Below are 18,306 nucleotides of genomic sequence, written 5' to 3'. Positions count from 1 at the left end.
ATATTTTCCCTTTCTCTGCCTTTTCCTCCAATAACTGCCCCCCATTCAAAGGGATTGCCACTGGTTATACTTCAGAGTGTTATTCAGCTATGAAAGAGATCTCAAATTTTTAAAATAATCCCTTGAAATAATCTTTATGGACATTTAACAACTTTTCTCTCTGTTTTAGCTCAGTTTTAATTCAGGCAGCCCTGTACAGTTCAGTTCACCTGATAATAACAGATCAAAAGTGATCTGATCTAGGTGGACCCGCTTCAGCAGAGGGGTTGGACTAGATGATCTCTGAAGGTTCCTTTCAATCCCTAGCATTCTGTGATTCTACAAAAAGGGGTGGAGAATATGTAAGCAGACATCATAATTTTCTAATGTAACAAATACTTCTATGACATACAGATACTTAATATTTGCAAAAGACATAAAATCTTCCTCTGATGTTGTACATTGATGTTTGTCCACTTCCTTATTCCAGTGTCTCACCCTACTTTCATTATAGATGTTAGTTTGCTATAGTAATATAACTGTTGAATTTTGATATGTTTGGGAAAAATTGCTTCATCTACAGATTCTCATGAGCCCTCAAGCTAAACAACCTGATAATTAACAGCTTAAAATATATGCAGCAAACCCTTGAATTAGGGCCACATGTGTTTAAAGTTAGTGGCTTCTAAAGCTGTTGTTCCCACAAGAGTTAAGAAGAATTTTGCATTTATTTGTAAAGTCCTATCAAATTAGACTGTGTGCAGTGCTGCAAGATCCATTTAAACAACCTAATGCAGATATGTTAGCCTTTTTGCACAACACATTATAGAATAATTAATTACAATTAATGTAAACCAGGCTGTTTGACTACAGCATTTTGCTCTATATGGAATGAAGTGAAACTAGCAAAGAAAACACTACTGACCATAATTATTCAGAACATATGGCAAAACTGCATGGCAGGTTTAAGAGCAAAGAAAATTTTGTGGAAGGTAGGTTGCATTTTACCTACTGGAAGGAGCCAAAGAAACAATTACAGAAGCTGCTTTTTAGGTAGATGAGCAGCATAGGAAAAAATATGGAAACAAAGACATGTAGGTTGTTTGCATACCCCTCTAAAAGCAAGTCTTGTTATTTTACTTATTTTATTCCACTAGTAGCTGGAAATGGATTGTGGCCTCCCGTGGATGACAGAACTTCAATCTAGTGTCTAAAGGTATGGTAAATGAAAACGGCATTTTGCAGGGTGACTAACTCTTCCTATTTTAAGATGATATAAATGTTCCTCCAGACATACCTGTATTTCTCCTCTAATCATCACTAACACATTCTGATGTAATTTTTTTCTTAGCCATTCATATAGCTCCAGGCACAACCATGTTCTCATAGTCATTTAAGCTCAAAATAAGCAGGAAAGTCCCCCTATATAAAAGTGAGGTGATGATAAGGTTGCCTGTCATGTGACTGCATTAACCCAGAGCTATGAGACTTTGCAGCAATGCCAGAACAGTCTGCAGAAGAGCAGTGAGAAGAGCAGTGCCATGTGTACATTGTCTCTAATCCCTGTACACTATGATTTCACCATCCTGAGCTATTTGGCAGAGACGTTGGGGAAGCTTGGGCTGTGTGAGGCAGGCTCTGGGGTTTGCTGCAGGACATCTCTCCAGTTGGGCTCACTGGAGCCACAAATATACATCTGATCTCCTGAAAGAGATTCAATCTGACATATTGATTTTTCTGTTCATGTCATCTGGGAGCATTTAACCTCTATTTTCTAAGCATATTCTCTGGCAATTGTGATGTATGCTGTTGCTTGCAATTTTATTTAGAGACAGGAGCATGCTGCTTCTTTTCCAATGCAGTGACAGTATGTATTTATTAAACATTATAATCATTCACCCTCCTGCCCTGTACCAATAGCCTTCCTCTAACCAACACGTGGCTTCTCTCCATGGCCCTTCAGTTACCACACTGAACATGCTGAAGAAGTAATACTTTATATTGAAATGAGGTTCAGTCAAAAAGTTAGATCATAGCTAGATCAAAAGCACCAGCAAAACCCATTTTTCTTCTGATGTCTGTTTCTGTGAACTGGGTGCATATCCCATCTTAAACGAAGTGAGGTCAAACAAAGGGGAAACGTGTGCTGGAAATGATTTTTTTTGCCAGATTCTGTAGCAAGAGGACACAGAAAGGAAGAATAAATTTTAAAGTTTAGTTAAAACTTAGAACAAAACTTAGGAAAAACAACTCTAATGAATTTGAGTGAAGGGACAGTAAAACTGAGAAAATGTGGGCTGGATGATCAGGTAGTGAGGTGGATTGTTGAAGGGAAGAAGGCAGAGAGTTGTAGTCAATGGGGCACAGTCTACATGGAGGCCTGTATCTGATGCAGTTCCTCAGTAGAGGGTGCTGGGATCAGTACTGTTCAATATATTCATTATATATATTCATTAACTATTCATTAATGCCCTTGATGAGGGAACAGAGGGCATTGTAAGCGAGTTTGCTGATGATACTAAACTAGGGGCAGTGGCTGACACACCAGAAGGCTGTGCTGCCATTCAAAGAGACCTGGACAGGCTGGAGGGTTGGGCAGAGAGAAATCTACTGAAATTCAGCAAGGACAAGTGGTAGAGTGTTGCATCTGGAAAAGAATAACCCCATGTACCAGCACAGGCTGGGGAATGAACTCTTAGAGAGTAGTGTAGGGGAAAGGGACCTGGGGGTCTTGGTGGGCAGCAGGATGAGCATGAGCCAGCAATGTGCCCTCATGGCCAAGAAGGCCAATGGCATCCTGGGGTGGATTAGAAGGGCTGTGGGCAGTAGGCCAAGAGAGATTATGCTCCCCCTCTACTCTGCCCTCATGAGATCACATCTGGAATATTGTGTCCAGTTCTGGGCCACTTAGATCAAGAAGGACAGGCAGCTGCTGGAGAGAGTTCAGTGCAGGGCCACAAAGGTGATGAATGGAGCGCAGCACCTATTTTCTGATGAAAGGCTGAGGGAACTGGGTCTCTTGAGCTTGGAGAAGAGGAGACTGAGGGGTGATCTCATTAATGTTTACAAATACATAAAGGGTGGGTGTCAGGAGGATGGAGCCAGACTGTTCTCAGTGATGTCCAGTGATAGGACAAGGGGCAATGGGTACAAGCTGAAACATAAGAGGTTCCAAAGACATATAAGGAAAAACTTCTTCCCTCTTGAGGTGAGGGAGCACTGGCACAGGCTGCCCAGATGAGTTGTGGAGTCTCCTTCTCTGGGGACATTCAAAACCCAGTTGCATGAGTTCCTGTGTGACCTACTATGGGTGGTCCTGCTCTAGCAGGGGGGTTGGACTGGATGATCTTTTGAGGTCCCTTCCAGTCCTTAAGATTCTGTGATTCTGTGACCAGTGTTCTGTTTCTAACAGTGGCCAGTATGTGGGAACCAGTGAAATATATAAACAAAGTATATAAGGATTCTATCTAAGAGAGCATCAGTCTCTCTTACTCAATTTGGGCAACATTTCTTTAAAGAACTATCAAGAGCTTATTATTTTTTTCCAATTTTGGTTATCAATAAGGTCCCACAGCACTAACTTCTTTAAAGAAAAAGTGTAGGGAAATAAGGTAAATGGGTCTCCTTGAATATGCCATTTTGTAACCTCATGAGCAGTTTCAAAAATATATTTTCATTTTAAATGAATGACCACAGATTCTGGGGAAAAAAAAATATATATGCCTTAGCTGAGGCAGACAGGTGCACTTACTGAAAGTCATTTAGCAATTATAATATATCAGCCACTTCATCACCATGAAATCTTTATTCGGAGGACTTAATTGAAAATATCTCAGAAATAACTTGAGCAGGACTTGGCCATAGATCAGACAGCACAACTAGAAAACAAAGCTGAAGACTTCAGATTAATGAATTTCTTATTTAGTTCAGCTGTCTGCATTGCAATTAAGGAGGAAAAAACCAGGGAGAATGGTTTTGTTCATCTGAAAAATCTCTTTCTCCCATTCCACAGATATGTACATCTTCAAATAGTAAATGACACCAAAACATTCTTGGAAAAAAGCAAACTAAAGTTGTTCTGGGCTCTTCAGCTCAAAAGGGACAGAGAACTTCTGGAGAGAGTCCAGCTCAGAGCCACCAAGATGATCAGGGCACTGGAACGTGCAGGGGGGTTGGACTCGATGATCTCTAAATTTTCCTTCCAACCCCTACCATTCTATGATTCTATGATCTTTCATACGAGGAAAGGCTGCGGGAACTGGGGCTGTTTAGTCTGGAGAAGAGGACACCGAGGGGAGATTTCATTAACATTTGCAAATATCTAAAGGATGGGTGTCAGGAGGTTGGGACATCTTTTTTTTCTATGGTAGCTTTCATTCTGGTTGACAGAGTGAAAGAACATCAGTGTTTGTTTATATCCTCTGATTATTTTCCCTCAGAAACCTTCCATGGATAGCTACTGATTTCTTACTAGCGACATTTTATACTTGCTTCACACTGGCTTAACACGAGTATAAATGTAAAGCCGTTTGCTAGACAGGTGAATTCAGCCCCTTGGTCTGTCTTCCATATTGTTGGGTTTTTTTACAAAGACGGTTACAAGAAGTACCTCTGGCCTGAGACCTCATAAAATGCCTATTTCGACAGAATCAAGAAAGTAAGTGTTTGACAGCTGTATATTTGCTCAAAATGTAGCTACAGTAGAGCATAAGTACAGCCTAGAGGTTTTCCAAGCTTTGGTGGGAGGGAAGAATTACAAAGCTAGGGAGTAAGTCTCTACATTTTTATGAACTTTGTAAATTGCTACCATTTTTTAATGCAAAATCACCCAGAAGATATATATTACTGTAGCGGAGCCATGTTGATTCTCAGATAAGAAAAAACATCTAGATAAAAGTATCTAGTAATTTCATCTGTCATTGTGTTGACATACATCTCAAATTAAAAGGAATGTAGATACATACAAAGAAATATACATATATATACACACACAAATATATTCTAATCATTAAGTACTCTATCCTTATGTAACTGGTGACCTGTATGGACAGAGACTGAAAAATGCCAATAGATCACTGTAATGTCAAATTTACATCCATTCTGAGCTGTGAAAAGCAGTCAAAGACCAAGTTTTTCTTGAGTTCACAAATTAAAATGTAGTATTTTCCCAACTACCCTAACTACAAAGTTCATTGGAGAAATGGGATCAAAATATATGAGTTTATTCTCTCCACTGCTGATGACAAATAACCTGTAATGAGAACTTTGGCTGACAGTTTTTTCAATAATACATAGGGCAGAATAACATACCAATTGCTTGTTCCTGAGCATATTGGATTTGCATTATTAACAGTGGTAAAATTGCTTTTATCCGCAAGAGTGGCTGGGTGAAAGCAAACATGAGTTTGAAACAGTATTTTTCCTGTAGTATGTATGTGTTTGGACAGACAAAATCAGAAGGACCAATACACTTACACTAGTGTAACTCTAATAGGAGCAAAGTTGAAATTACAGTGTGGAAATCAACACGCTGCAGTAAGCCCAGTGTCAACTTAAAAAAAAGAAGCAAAGCTGATGAAATATCCAGAGCACAAATCTTATGAGGAGTGGCTGAGGGAGCTGAGAGTGTTTAGTCTGGAGAAAAGAAGGCTCAGGGGAGATCTTATGGCTCTCTACAACTACCCAACGGAGATTGCAGCAAGATTGTAGGTCTTGTCTTCCAAATAACAACTGAAAAGACAAAAGGAAATGTTATCAAGCTGTGCAAGGGAATGTTTCGATTAGATATTAAGCAATGTATCTTCACTGAAAGGGTTGTCAAGCATTGGAACAGTCTGCTCAGGGAAGTGGTAGAGTCACCATCCCTGGAAATATCTAAAAGACGGGTAGACGCTGTGGTTAGGGACATGGCTTAGTCGTGGATTTGACAGTTAACAGTTGGACTGGATGATCTTAAGGATTTTTTTTCTGACTTAAATAATTCTATTTAAGAATATCTAGTACTGTTACTTTTCTAACCATATTTGCATTTCATGAATTAAATTTTGGATCACCAAGCAACAAAAAAACCCTCAGAACTGGGTTTGAACATTTATATCCTGTAAGTATTTACAACTCCAAAGAAAGGAGAAAGATTTGCATATGAATATGTGAGTTAACATATGAAATATTTTCATATTTCATGCTATTTGTGAATGCCTAGAAGTAGGTAAGTTACATTCACAATTTTTGGAAGAATAAGGCTGGAAACATTTTCATTAACATACCAAAAGATATCGCAGGAGTTCTGAAAATTAGAACACAGTCAGTGATGTGTCCTTATGTCAGATGGGTAATAGATATCACCCATATGAGTAATAGATATCACCCATATAAGTAGAAAGGAAATAACTTGATATTTACTCTTGACAGACTTATAGAAAGGCAATTACCAAAGAAAGGAAGTAAAAAAATTAGTGACATTCCTCTGTGGTTCTTTATAAGACTGGTGTCATTTAACATCTTTGTCAGCAACATGGACACTGGGATTCACTGCATCCTTAGCAAGTTTGCTGATGACACCAAGCTGTGTCATGCTGGAGGGAAGGAATCTCATCCAGAGGGATCTTGACCGGCTTTAGATGCAGTCCTGTGTGAATCTCATGCACTTTAACATGACCAAGTGCAATTCCTTGCAGCTGGGTCAGGGCAATCTCAAGCACAAATACAGGCTAGGCGATGAATGGGTGGAGAGTAGCCTGGAGGAGAAGGACTTGGAGGTATTGGAGGATGAAATACTGAATATGAGTCAGTAATGTGCATTCACAGCCCAGAAAGGCAACTATATCCCAGGCTGCATCAAAAGAAGCAATGAGGGAGGTGACTTTCCTTCTCTACTCTGCTCTGATGAGCCCCACCTTCAGTGCTGCACCCAGCTCTGGGGCCCCTGACATAAGAATAACATGGACCTGTTGGAGTGAGTCCAGAGGAGGGCCACAAAGATGATCAAAGGGCTGGAGCACTTCTATGATGACAGGCTGAGAGAGTTGGGATTGTTCAGCCTGGAGAAGAGAAGACTCCAGGGAGACCTTAGAGCAGTCTTTCACTATCTAAAGAGGTCTTTGGGAAAGCTGAAGAGGAACTTTTTTCAAGGACATATAGTGATAGGACAAGGAGGAACAGCTTCAAACTGAAAGAGGGTAGGTTTAGACTGAATATTAGGAAGAATACTTTTTCACTGTGAGTGTGCTGAGGCACTGGAACAAGTTGCCTAGACAGGCTGTGGATTCCCATTCCTTGGAAGTGTTCAAGGCCGGGTTGGATAGGGCTTTGAGCAACCTGGTCTAGTGGAAGGTGTCCTTGCCCATATCAAGGAATTTGGGACTAGGTGATCTTTAAGGTCTCTTCCAACATAAAACATTCTGTCATTCTCTGATTCTATAGTCTTAAAAATTAAAGAGTCACAGCATGGATAATTAATCTCTGTGATTTTCTTTTGAAGGTAAAAATTTTTATAAGGTGATTACAAGTTATATTGAAACAGCAGCAGATAAAGTATACTTTAAAATATAAGCTCATTTTCTAGCTTGATTAACTAATGTGATCATCTCACTGCTGGAATAGTTCATGTTCTTTTAGACCATTTCAGTTTTGAGGGAAAGTTTGGCTTACGGTTTAGGATGTATCAGAGTATCTCATAACTGGAGATAGAAAGCATGAAGCAGTTACAGCAGCTTATCACACAGTGGCAACTTAAATTTCCATATTCAGTCACAGTGAAGCACAGATACCTAACTGGAGGCTCCTGTAAGAGATTTAATTTCATTACAAATGATATACTTACCAGAATCTTAGCAACACACAACATGTATTAAAAGCTGTTCAAAACAGAATTGCAAAAGGAGATTGTCTTTTTTCCTTACAGGATTGCATCTCATGAGCTCCTTCAGACAATATGTATTTTACTTGTGCCAAAGCATGCAAAAGGAGATGGCCGGGAGAGGCCAGAACAGCACTGGTGGATGGATGTCAGTAGTGGTGTTATGGTAGCAGTCACAGCAGAGAGCTCCCTGCTAAGCAACACCCAGAGGAGCTACCCTATTCATACCACCTTGATTCCTTTCTCAGGTAAACGATTGCAGGGCAATTAGTCCAGAACTGCCTCCAGTATCTTCTGCCAACCAATCTGCTGCAGCCACGTGGCTGACTGGTGGGTGTTACTGTTGGCAGGCACTAGAAAGTTTCTTATTCCTCAGAGGTATGTCTGGAGGCTGATTTAGCAAGTGTATCAGAGCACAGTGATATTTGGAAAACATGATATGCTTCAGTGTTGCTTGACTGTATCCCAAGGCTACATGGGTTTGATGTGAAGGCACCTGGGTTAATCTCATTCTATGGCTGACTATATTCCCAGAAGGTAGCTCAGAGCACACCTGCTATGGGTAAATGTTTCAAACGCTGCAGGAGATGGCATCATAGTGGCATCTTAGTGTTCCGGGAATCTCTGTGGGAGCTTATAGGAGGAGAGAAATCCTGCCAGTATGCTTAACAGCTGGAGAGAAGGGAGAAAATAGCATGTGTCTGCCATGACAACAGTGTTTCTGTGTGATGTCTTTGCAGCTTGCTGAGAGCATATTGCAAGCTGTGTACTTCTCTGTGTGTCCTCCTGCAAGGCGAAAGATTGGTGTCCCTGCATGACATGCTGCTACTTCAAGCCTTTTGTTGTTTCCCATTCTGAAACAGACTGATGTCATGTTACCCAAAAAACCAGTCTCCATGGTTTGCTTCTGCAAGTGCACAGCTGGCTGGAGCTGCTGCTGCAGGAGTTTGTCTACAGCAGATAATCCTAAGTGCCTCCATGACCAGCATACTGTGGAAGAAGTGACTCAAGAAAGGGCAAAAGTCCCAAGCAGTCCCGAAGATGGGAAGTGGAATGGGTCTCTTCCATGATCCTTGTATGCAGCAGCTGCCCTACAAGAGCAAATTCAGGCATGTAATTTAATTCCTCCCACTTTGCCCATGACCATGTCTGATGTTCATTACCCTCTAATGTGAGCAGGGACATCTCCTGCACCGCACTTGGCCTTTTGCTGGGACTTCAGTGGTACTTCAGTGGTACTTCAGTGCAGGGGTGAAGGGAAAATGTACATAAAGGAATAGTAGAGGGCGGGAGATAAAATCAAGCCCAGTTGTTTCTGTGGATTTGCAGCAAGAATGTTTGTTCCTTGCATATCTGGTGCCATGTTGACAATCATAACATGTTATTTAACCCTTTCAAGCAGTATGTGATAGGCTGTATATGCAAATGTAGCTGTTTTGAGGTGCATCACGGTCCTTTATCTTCCTAATGTTGGTTTTGGTTGGGTTTTTTTTGTTTTTTTGAGCAGAACGCTGGGTGTGGGCTGATTTCCCTACAGATATTTACCAGAATAAGAGTTTGTGTTCTATCTCATGCAGGTACTTTTAGCTCTGGAGATTATTATTTCTCCCTCCCTCACCCCAAGTTTGAGTTTGTGGCAAAAGAAGAAGATTGCTTCATATGCTTTCATCAAGCTCAGATGCATTTGCTTCAGTACTGTATTGTAGAGGTGTTCTCAAGCAGCAGCATGGTGTGATGTGACCCTGATAGAGTTGAGTTGTAGGACTATGTTGAGTAGAAGTGGAGAAACTGAGCAAAGTCTGTAACTGTGCTGCTTGCAGGCTACTAAGTCTGGACAAAACTAAGCCCTTTTCTTTATTTTGTCTTCCTTGAGGATGGAAGTTTGTGGTTTTTTGCAGATCAGAGGAATCAGAGTTCCACAGTGAAGTAGGGACTGAATCAGAATGAAGAAATGAGTGTAAATGTTCCTCACTCCATTCTTCCTAACAGGTACATTAGACAAGATACAGTGGATAGACCCTGAGTTATCTGAGTTTGAAAAAGTTGCTTATATATTAAAGCTCCTAAGAAGGCATCTATTTCTTCTGAAATGCCTTAAGGAATAATATGATCACAATTTAGAAAAAGCTACACAGAGAAGTCTTTTCTGATAAGAAAATATTGATTTCCACAGCAAAAGGCTTACCATGATCAGTAGGCTAGAGACTGAAGGTAAACTTGAATGTAAAGGTGATCAAATTCTGAAAAAAATGTGCCTTAAAACATGATGGATTATCTGCTTTTAAATCAAGATATCTATCTTAGTCTAAATGAAGAAATCTCTTTGTTTGATAAAGTATGATATAGTTTAAACGGAAACAGTAAGACTTTTGCAGAAATGATTGAGGTAGGTTCTTTGTTTTTTGTTAGGTGGGAGATAAGATTAGATGATAATTGTATTGTTTCTTTCGACCATCAAAAAATTAAAAAGCATCTATGAACTTCATGAAATAATCAGGACCCTTCTGCTTTCATATGCATCAGTAGGTGTTATTTTCTGCTAAATGCTTTTTAATAGAAAATGGGAACAGAAAACCAATATTCCATCATTACTGTGAATCAAACAAATGCTGATGTGATTTAAATGTACAGAGAGCTTTGCATATGTGAATGAGTAGATTATTAAGATGAAATAAAGTGGAAAGGAGATGAAAAAAGACACGTGCAAGCTGATCTTGAATATCTTTAGGACAATTTTAAATTACTCATGCAATTTTTCAATAAGATAAGCAGTAGATAAGCAAACACTGGCACTTTCATGCATTACAATACAGAAGTAGGGACTGGCATGAGAGAAGCAGCAAAAGTGTAGCAAGAATCATTTGGCATCTGATTTTGCAGGGAGGAATGATGATTGTTTACATAAGTCTGGGGCTTTTCCTGGGATGAGGGATTCAGAACTGTGCAGGGAACAGCAAAAATACTTAAAAACGTTATAAGCTTGTAAATTTGACATGGTGTCCTGTCCAGAGAAAATATTACTGAGATCTCAAGGAAGTGGAAACAGAAAGAGAATATGTTTTCACAGATACTTTCACAAGTTCACTCAGGTCAGGAGACATTCCTGAGGACTGTTACAAGAACTGGATAACTGTCAAAAGGCATAGGAATATGTTAAATACAACAGAGACTAGCTGATATATAAGAAAAGTGTTAGAAGGTGTTTTAAGGAGGTCAAATGAAGAAACATTAGTAAAAGCAATGTTTGAATGGGAACCGTCCACTTCATTTTCAACAAAAGAAGACAACATTTGACAGAATAATTTGAAGATGGTTATTGCTAAGACAGAAAAAAAGGAAAAGCAAGAACATGATCTCCAACATTTTCAGCAGAAAGTCTACCTTGTAACCCATGTGACATTAGCTTATGATACATGAAATGGTAGAACAGAAAAGACAATAAATCAGGATGGAAATCTGACAAAATGAGAGAATAACTTCCCACAGGCTGACTTCACATCCAGATGAATTTAAAAAAAAAAAAAAAAGAAGCCCCCCCCAAAAATCCATCCACTCTGGAAACGACCAGAGTAAGCAGACAGAACCCAATAATGAGACAAATTCCACTTATTCTGAGTCTGTTTGAGAGGGAGATGAAATGTGGTGACTGTTCTGGTCTTTGTAGTGTTGCACTGGGAAAATGAGACATTCACACGTTAGGTGACTGAGCCCAGCAAATAAGTTCCTGAGCTACTACTGAATTACAGACACTAAGCCTGGAATCAAGACTCGTGCCTTAACAACTGAGGCTGGCAAAGTGCTGTGGTTATTCCTGGACCAAGACAGGGACTGTGAGACTCTCCTTGTGGAGAGTTGTTACAGATATGAACTCTGATTATTACCTGTCCAGAAGTCTAGCTCAGTGTAGGGAAAGTCATTTCACCAGGAATGGAAAATGTGCTTAACACATACATTCCCTGAGATTACATACTTTCTGGGAAGATAAAACAGCCAGAGTACTGTACTGGCTCACATTTCTCTGTCATTTTTCCTTCCTGACTTAATATAGTCCATTTTATTTCTCATATATGTCTAACAGAGATGTCACGTTGTAACTGTTGCATTAAAGAGTAATTTAACTTGGCAGAAAATAAACCCCTTGTATTCCATCTTATCCTCAGATGTCAGAGGGGCTGGGAGTGACTAGGTTTAGATTCTGAGTGATATCCAATTTGGTACATTCATGTTCAACCTCTATGAACTGTCACAGTTACAGATGCACTGACAGCACCCTGCACACTCAGCTTGATTGCACTCCACAGACACACAGCCAGACTTAGAGAGTGTGGCAGCACCCAATAAGAAACTTCTTTGCCCAACTTACTGAATAGTGCAGTTTACTGAGGCAACAGGTTATACAGGGTCTTATGGATTGCTGGTGATAGTAACTGTCTGTAAAGAGCATGTGCAAATACCAAGAATATGAATAATACAGCACACAAAGTTAGAAAAGAGATACTCTATGGAGAGATTTCTAAGTTTTCCAAGCATGCAACTTACCCAAAGGTGTTTCTATGGCAAGTAGAAGAGGTTCAGCCCGTTGACTGATCCCAGGAGTCAGAAAGCAGCCTGTGACAGTCTTCCTTGACTTATTCGCGATGGTATCTTCCCTAACAGTCTTTAACCTTCAAAGTGGAATTTGAGTGACTCTAGTCATATAGACCTTTATTATGATTGGTGTAAAATGCTCTCATTTCACTTTTAAAGGTATAAGATAAGAAAAATTCAGGATGCATTCTTAGTGACCAGTGGTCGTAACTTGGAGGTGAGTAGCTTTTGGGATGGAGGTGTGTTTTGGTATTATAACAAGATTATAATGAGTAAAATTTACTCAAATGATGGCATTTTGACAAGTATGACAGATTTATGGCCCAAGATGTCAAGCACACAGCTTATCAGTTCCATAGTACCATGCAGTATCCTTCCTCTTTCAGCATCTCAAAGAATCTGGTTATGGAGCCTGCACTCCTTCTCAAGCTCCATGCTGATTGGCAAGGGAACCATGGATTCACATACTGATTGTGCTCCTCCCTGACATCCTTTGTGATGTTATACTTAAAGTGTGAACAATGTCTACCTTTAATAGAAGTTTAATTTCTAAATTATTTCCAGTAATTATTCTGCAGAAACTCAAGACTCATTTTGCTTTTTTCAGCTTTAGTAGTCTTTACTGACTCCAGAGAAAGTTTGTGAGGAACAGTCAGTTGCACACACTGTTGCACCTGAATATTTTATTATTTGTTGTTTTGGCAAAACCATGAAACCCTCCCCCCCCCCAGACAGATCCCTATATTTCATTGCTATCATCCATCTGACATCCAGACATACTTGCAATGGTCTGGAAAAGTGGAAAAATAGTGTTTAAAGAGATTTGAGTCCTTTAAAAATTTGTCAAAATACATAGTACAAAGTGGCAGTCCACTGTACACCAAGTTCTCACACTTTTCCTTCAAATTTCAGACATGTAAGGAACTGGTTACATGCTTTCCTAGAAAATGGGGTATGGATAAATACATTTGTAATTTGATTTGTCTGTCTGTATATAGTAAGTACTATAATAATATAGCATTATCTTGTATTATATAGGACTCTCTCAACTGCACTTGGAGAGATCCACCCTGGGTGGAGAGTATGGAACATGACTGAGCATTATTTTTCAAAAATGAAGTTAACAAATGCTTGGGATCTTAAGTTTATCAGTAATCCAAAGTCACATAACCAAATACCTCTCAATCTCTCAGTGAATGAAGTTGTCCTGAGTGCATTTCTGGCCCAGAGATGATTTCCACTCAAACACTATGACTGTGGGAGATTCTTGAGCTCTGTTTAGGCTTAGGAGTTAATTAGATACTATCGTTGTAAAACCTTGTCTTGTATGTTATTTTGGCTAAGCTTTCTTTTGCAAAATATTTTTTATAAGCTTGGTGGCAGTGGAAAGGTATTTTTATCCTGAAAGAAAAATAACTTTGTTTCTGTACTGACTCTTCTTCCTCCTCTAAAAGCAGTCCAAAAATAATACATCGTGGGATGAACTATATGTTACTCACTTGCATTTACTTTTACTGAAACTCAAAGCAGCACAGTGTTTTCTGGTTGGTAAAATAGAGCTTGGAAGATAAATCTGTAAGTAAGAGAGAGCAAGAATGTTGATCTTCTTTCTTCTGGGATCAACCATTAGCAGATTTGCTTTACTTTTTTGGAAAACTTCATGCCATGTTTGGAAGGCAGTTGTGGAGTGAAGCAAACTGAGCTAACAGAGGTGGAGCATCCAAATCACCAGTTCAAATAAAGTCAGAGCTGTTCTAAATTTGCCATGGTGTCTATATGCCATGACAGACACAAATAGCATATACCTATTAAACAAAGGAAACAAACTTTTTTGAACTTATTTTCAGATACGAAAAACAAAGCTAAATTATGTTCCATCTGTATTTGTTCTTCTCTTATGAAAATTCTGAACAGATCTTGCCAATGTTAACAAAATCCAACTAAGTTAGTTCTTGTAGACTAGATTTGTATTTGGTATTTTTTTCTTTTGTTTTGTTTAGTTGTTTTCTTGTGTGACAGGAACATCCGAACACCTGGAGGAGAATTACATGTGAAGGATGTGCAGGGGGTCAGAGACAGTCCTGGCCCCACAACTGACCCAGGCTGGAATCTGACTGAAGACATTTGAATGGCTCCTTTGGTCTGACATAAATTCATAGTGACAAGAAAGCTACCTTTACCTCATCTATACTTCTTTTGTTATTTTTGTAAGTCATAATTATGCAGACAACAACAGCAGACCTGTGCTGGATGATTAAGGAACAAGATCTGATCACTCTTTTCAGGAATTATGAATGGAAGAGTAGTTTGTGGGGCAGTTTTTTCCATGGGAAAGCAAGGAAAGAAACATTCCTCTTCCAGTCCAAACTTCTAATCTACATTGTTTCTTTGCTGAAATAATAACACATGCTACTCATCATAATGCCTTCCTGAGTCATGAAGCAGTTGCCTGACTATGGATATACAGTATACCACTAAACTATTAAAAGTTTTTAGAGACTTCATTGGTTTTTAATATTGATGGAGTAATTTTTAAATGGAGTTTTAAATTGGACATCAAAATCATAAACAGATGAGAATTCCTGTGGCAAGAAGTTCTTGAGGTTAAGGAATTCCCTGCTCCTATTTGCTGGCAAACATAGAAAATGACATCCAAACCCAAACTTGATTTATATAATCTTTTCACAAAGTAATAAAGAAATTGCAAATTTGTTGATAAAGGAAATAAAGATAATTTCTGTGTTCCCCTGTTAAGAGATAGATCTGCAATTAAAGGGTTGGGGTTTTTTTTGGTGCTTGTTTTCCCACTTTTAGTTTGACCGTTATGTGATGAAGAACTACATCCAAGCTGAGTGTAGGCTTCTATAACAAGGGAATAAGAGCTGATCACACTTCTCAGGAAATTCTTGTACATTGTGGGACTCCAGTATAAACTGAATGGTGTTTAGCAAATGGAAAAATAATTAGTAGCAGCGATTAAAATGTCTACAGGTAACTAGAGTTCATAGAGTCATGTCTGAAGTTGCTTTGGCAGCTTGTATTTTTTTCAGTCATTGATATAACTAGGCCATTTCAGGGTTCTCCTAAGTTCTTGGGCTCACATTCTAAAAAGTTTTGTCATATTTGTTTATTCAAATTTTGTAACTTTGTACTATTTTTGTCATTTACCTTTCTCCTCTCCTCTCCTCTCCTCTCCTCTCCTCTCCTCTCCTCTCCTCTCCTCTCCTCTCCTCTCCTCTCCTCTCCTCTCCTCTCCTCTCCTCCTATTTTAATCTACTGCAAGTGAAAAATGCAAATGTTAGGCATAAATACTCAGCAAAGTCATTGATTTCAATGAGTGTTACATACACTCATGCCAGGACTAAATTTACTTCATGAATTACAAAATACCACAGCAGAGGAAGAATTCTGGCATTACTGCTATCCTCCTCACTATGCTTTTATTTTGTTCACTGCTGACATTACATTTCAAGTCTTTCCCTCTAAGTTGTAAATCAAGAGATCTACCCCTGAGCCTTAGACTTGGAGATATAAACTTCTCCAGATATGAAACAACTTGTACTTTTCCAAAGCCCAACCAACAAAACTCATCTAAGCTAAAACAAATCCCACAAAGCCACTCTTCAAGAGTATCAGGTTTTCTCTTTGTATATCCCAACTGATTTGAAAAGAACACTACCAGAACAATACATAGGATAACATATTTTAGGGACCTGAAGTAGCCTGAGAAAAATGTGTCTTCTCCATTATTAATTTCCAGTGTCCATAAACTCTTTCCTCTGTTTTCTTAAATCTCCTGTTATTCTTCTTTCATGAAGGTCAGGGAGCTGAAAAACATGTCATGCTGTCTGTTGAGAAAGGTGTTTCAAAAACCCAAAGTGGTCTTGTGTGAGGAAAAATGCTGAAAAAATGAGCATGAATTTACATCACATAGGTGATGTATTGTAGCCTACATTAATCTCACCTGAACTCAGGATCTGGAAAATGAAGCAGGAAGCCACAGCTTTAAACTCACTAACATGTACCATCATCAAGTGAATAAAGAATAGGGTATCTTATTGGCCAAAGACAAAACAAGAGATAATATTTCAACTAAGACAGCTCATGACTTAATAGATATAATTTCATTTATTTCATGCTCAATCCATTATCTTTTTAAACCAAATTAGAATCTATCTTAAATCAATAATTATAAAATACTGTCTGAATCATAAGATTGTCAGCACCAATTTGTCTCATAAAGTAATTCAGTCTGTGACTAAATAATTGCTTCTAATTCCAATTCAGGCACCACAGTCCCGAAGAAATACATAACTAAATGTCCAGCTGACTGTTGCAGCATTCAGTCAATACCTATCTAATACATGGGCACTCTTGAATTGCAAAAGTAAAGGAAAGGAGCATATTTGTACACAAATATACAAACTGAAGAATAGGTTAAAAAAGTCTATTCTGACTATAGCACTTCTATTTTACACTGGTAGGCACCAAACAAAGATAACTAAAGATTGAAAGATTTTGAAAAGTATGATGATACTGCCAGACCACTCCTTTCCATTTTCTTTACTTCAACTACTTCTATGCCTTGTCTCCTTGTGTACTCAAACAGGTAGGTGACTCCTGTAGGGAAAAGATTCCTTCAAGTGAGGATACATTCTTGCTTTTATCATTTTGGTTATGACTTTTAATTATGATGCAATCACACTCCAAACCAAAAAAAGTACAGTAGAAGAGGTAAGAATTTTCAGTGTAACAGCTGATGCCCTTCTCCCTCCCTCCCTCTATTGGGAGTGGCTATTTTAAAAACTTGGGAATCACAGAACTGCTTAAAACAAAAAGTTGTAGTACGGTTGGGATTTATAAATGAGAAAGCTCATAGTCATGAATGAGACAAGGAAGAATACTTCCTAGCAGATTAGCTAGTTGTTTATTTTCCATATTGGAAGATATTGTCTCTCCCAATGAGCTTTACATCATGTTGAAATCCAAAAAGACATGGACAAACTGATACTCCATTGAACGCTTGTTTTAGAAGAATGACCCTAGCTGATGAAACTAGCAATGACAGAGCCAAAATATTTCTTAATTTAAAAAAAAACCCAAAAACATTGCCTTTCTCAATCAGGCATTAATTTAGACTTTGTTGTTTACTCTGATGAGAAATGGTGACATTTGGGTTTTAGAGGCAGCCCACAGCAATAGGGAAAGGGAAATGAGAGGAACAGTTGAAGCCTCCTCCCATTAGTCAGGTCATGTCCCTGCTAGATGGAAAAGGTGAGTTCAGAAGCTGTGGAGAGACTTTAGGATCCTCCAAAATCCTCTGCTTCCAGTCACTTCAATCCTCTGCAGGACTTTACCATTGGCATTGAGAATGAGGGATTACAGGTGTACTTGTGCTCAGTGGTCGTTATCAGACCATCTGAAGCTCCTCAGAGGGACAGAGGTACAGCTGGATCTCAGTCCGTCTGCCTGTAGACCCATTTGATCAGACAAGTAAACAATGGCAAACTGTAGCTGGGAGTGCTCTGCATGGTCTCTCCCTTTTCTTGGGGCTGCAAACCTGCCTGGGCCAATAAACACTCCAAATAAAATTAACACAAAGCTGGATTTTGGCTTTCACTAAGTTAGGCTTCACAGGGTCACAAAACTGAGAATCTTTTGGTTCAGAAACTGTTAGAAATGACTATAGGTTTTGTCTCAGCTTTTTGTAGGGATTCTCATTATGTATTTAATAATATTTTAAACTCATATTATTAAATTATGATAAACCACATCAAGTTTAATGTATTTTCACCACTCAAGATATTTCTCTTGTAGGTTAGTGTAGGCTTGGGCAACAATTAAGTGATTAGTTCAAAGTTCCACAGATATTTCCTCCTCTG

The sequence above is a fragment of the Colius striatus genome, chromosome 2 (genome assembly GCF_028858725.1).
Source record: "Colius striatus isolate bColStr4 chromosome 2, bColStr4.1.hap1, whole genome shotgun sequence".
NCBI lineage: Eukaryota > Metazoa > Chordata > Aves > Coliiformes > Coliidae > Colius > Colius striatus.
Note: the sequence above shows the minus strand (reverse complement) of the source record.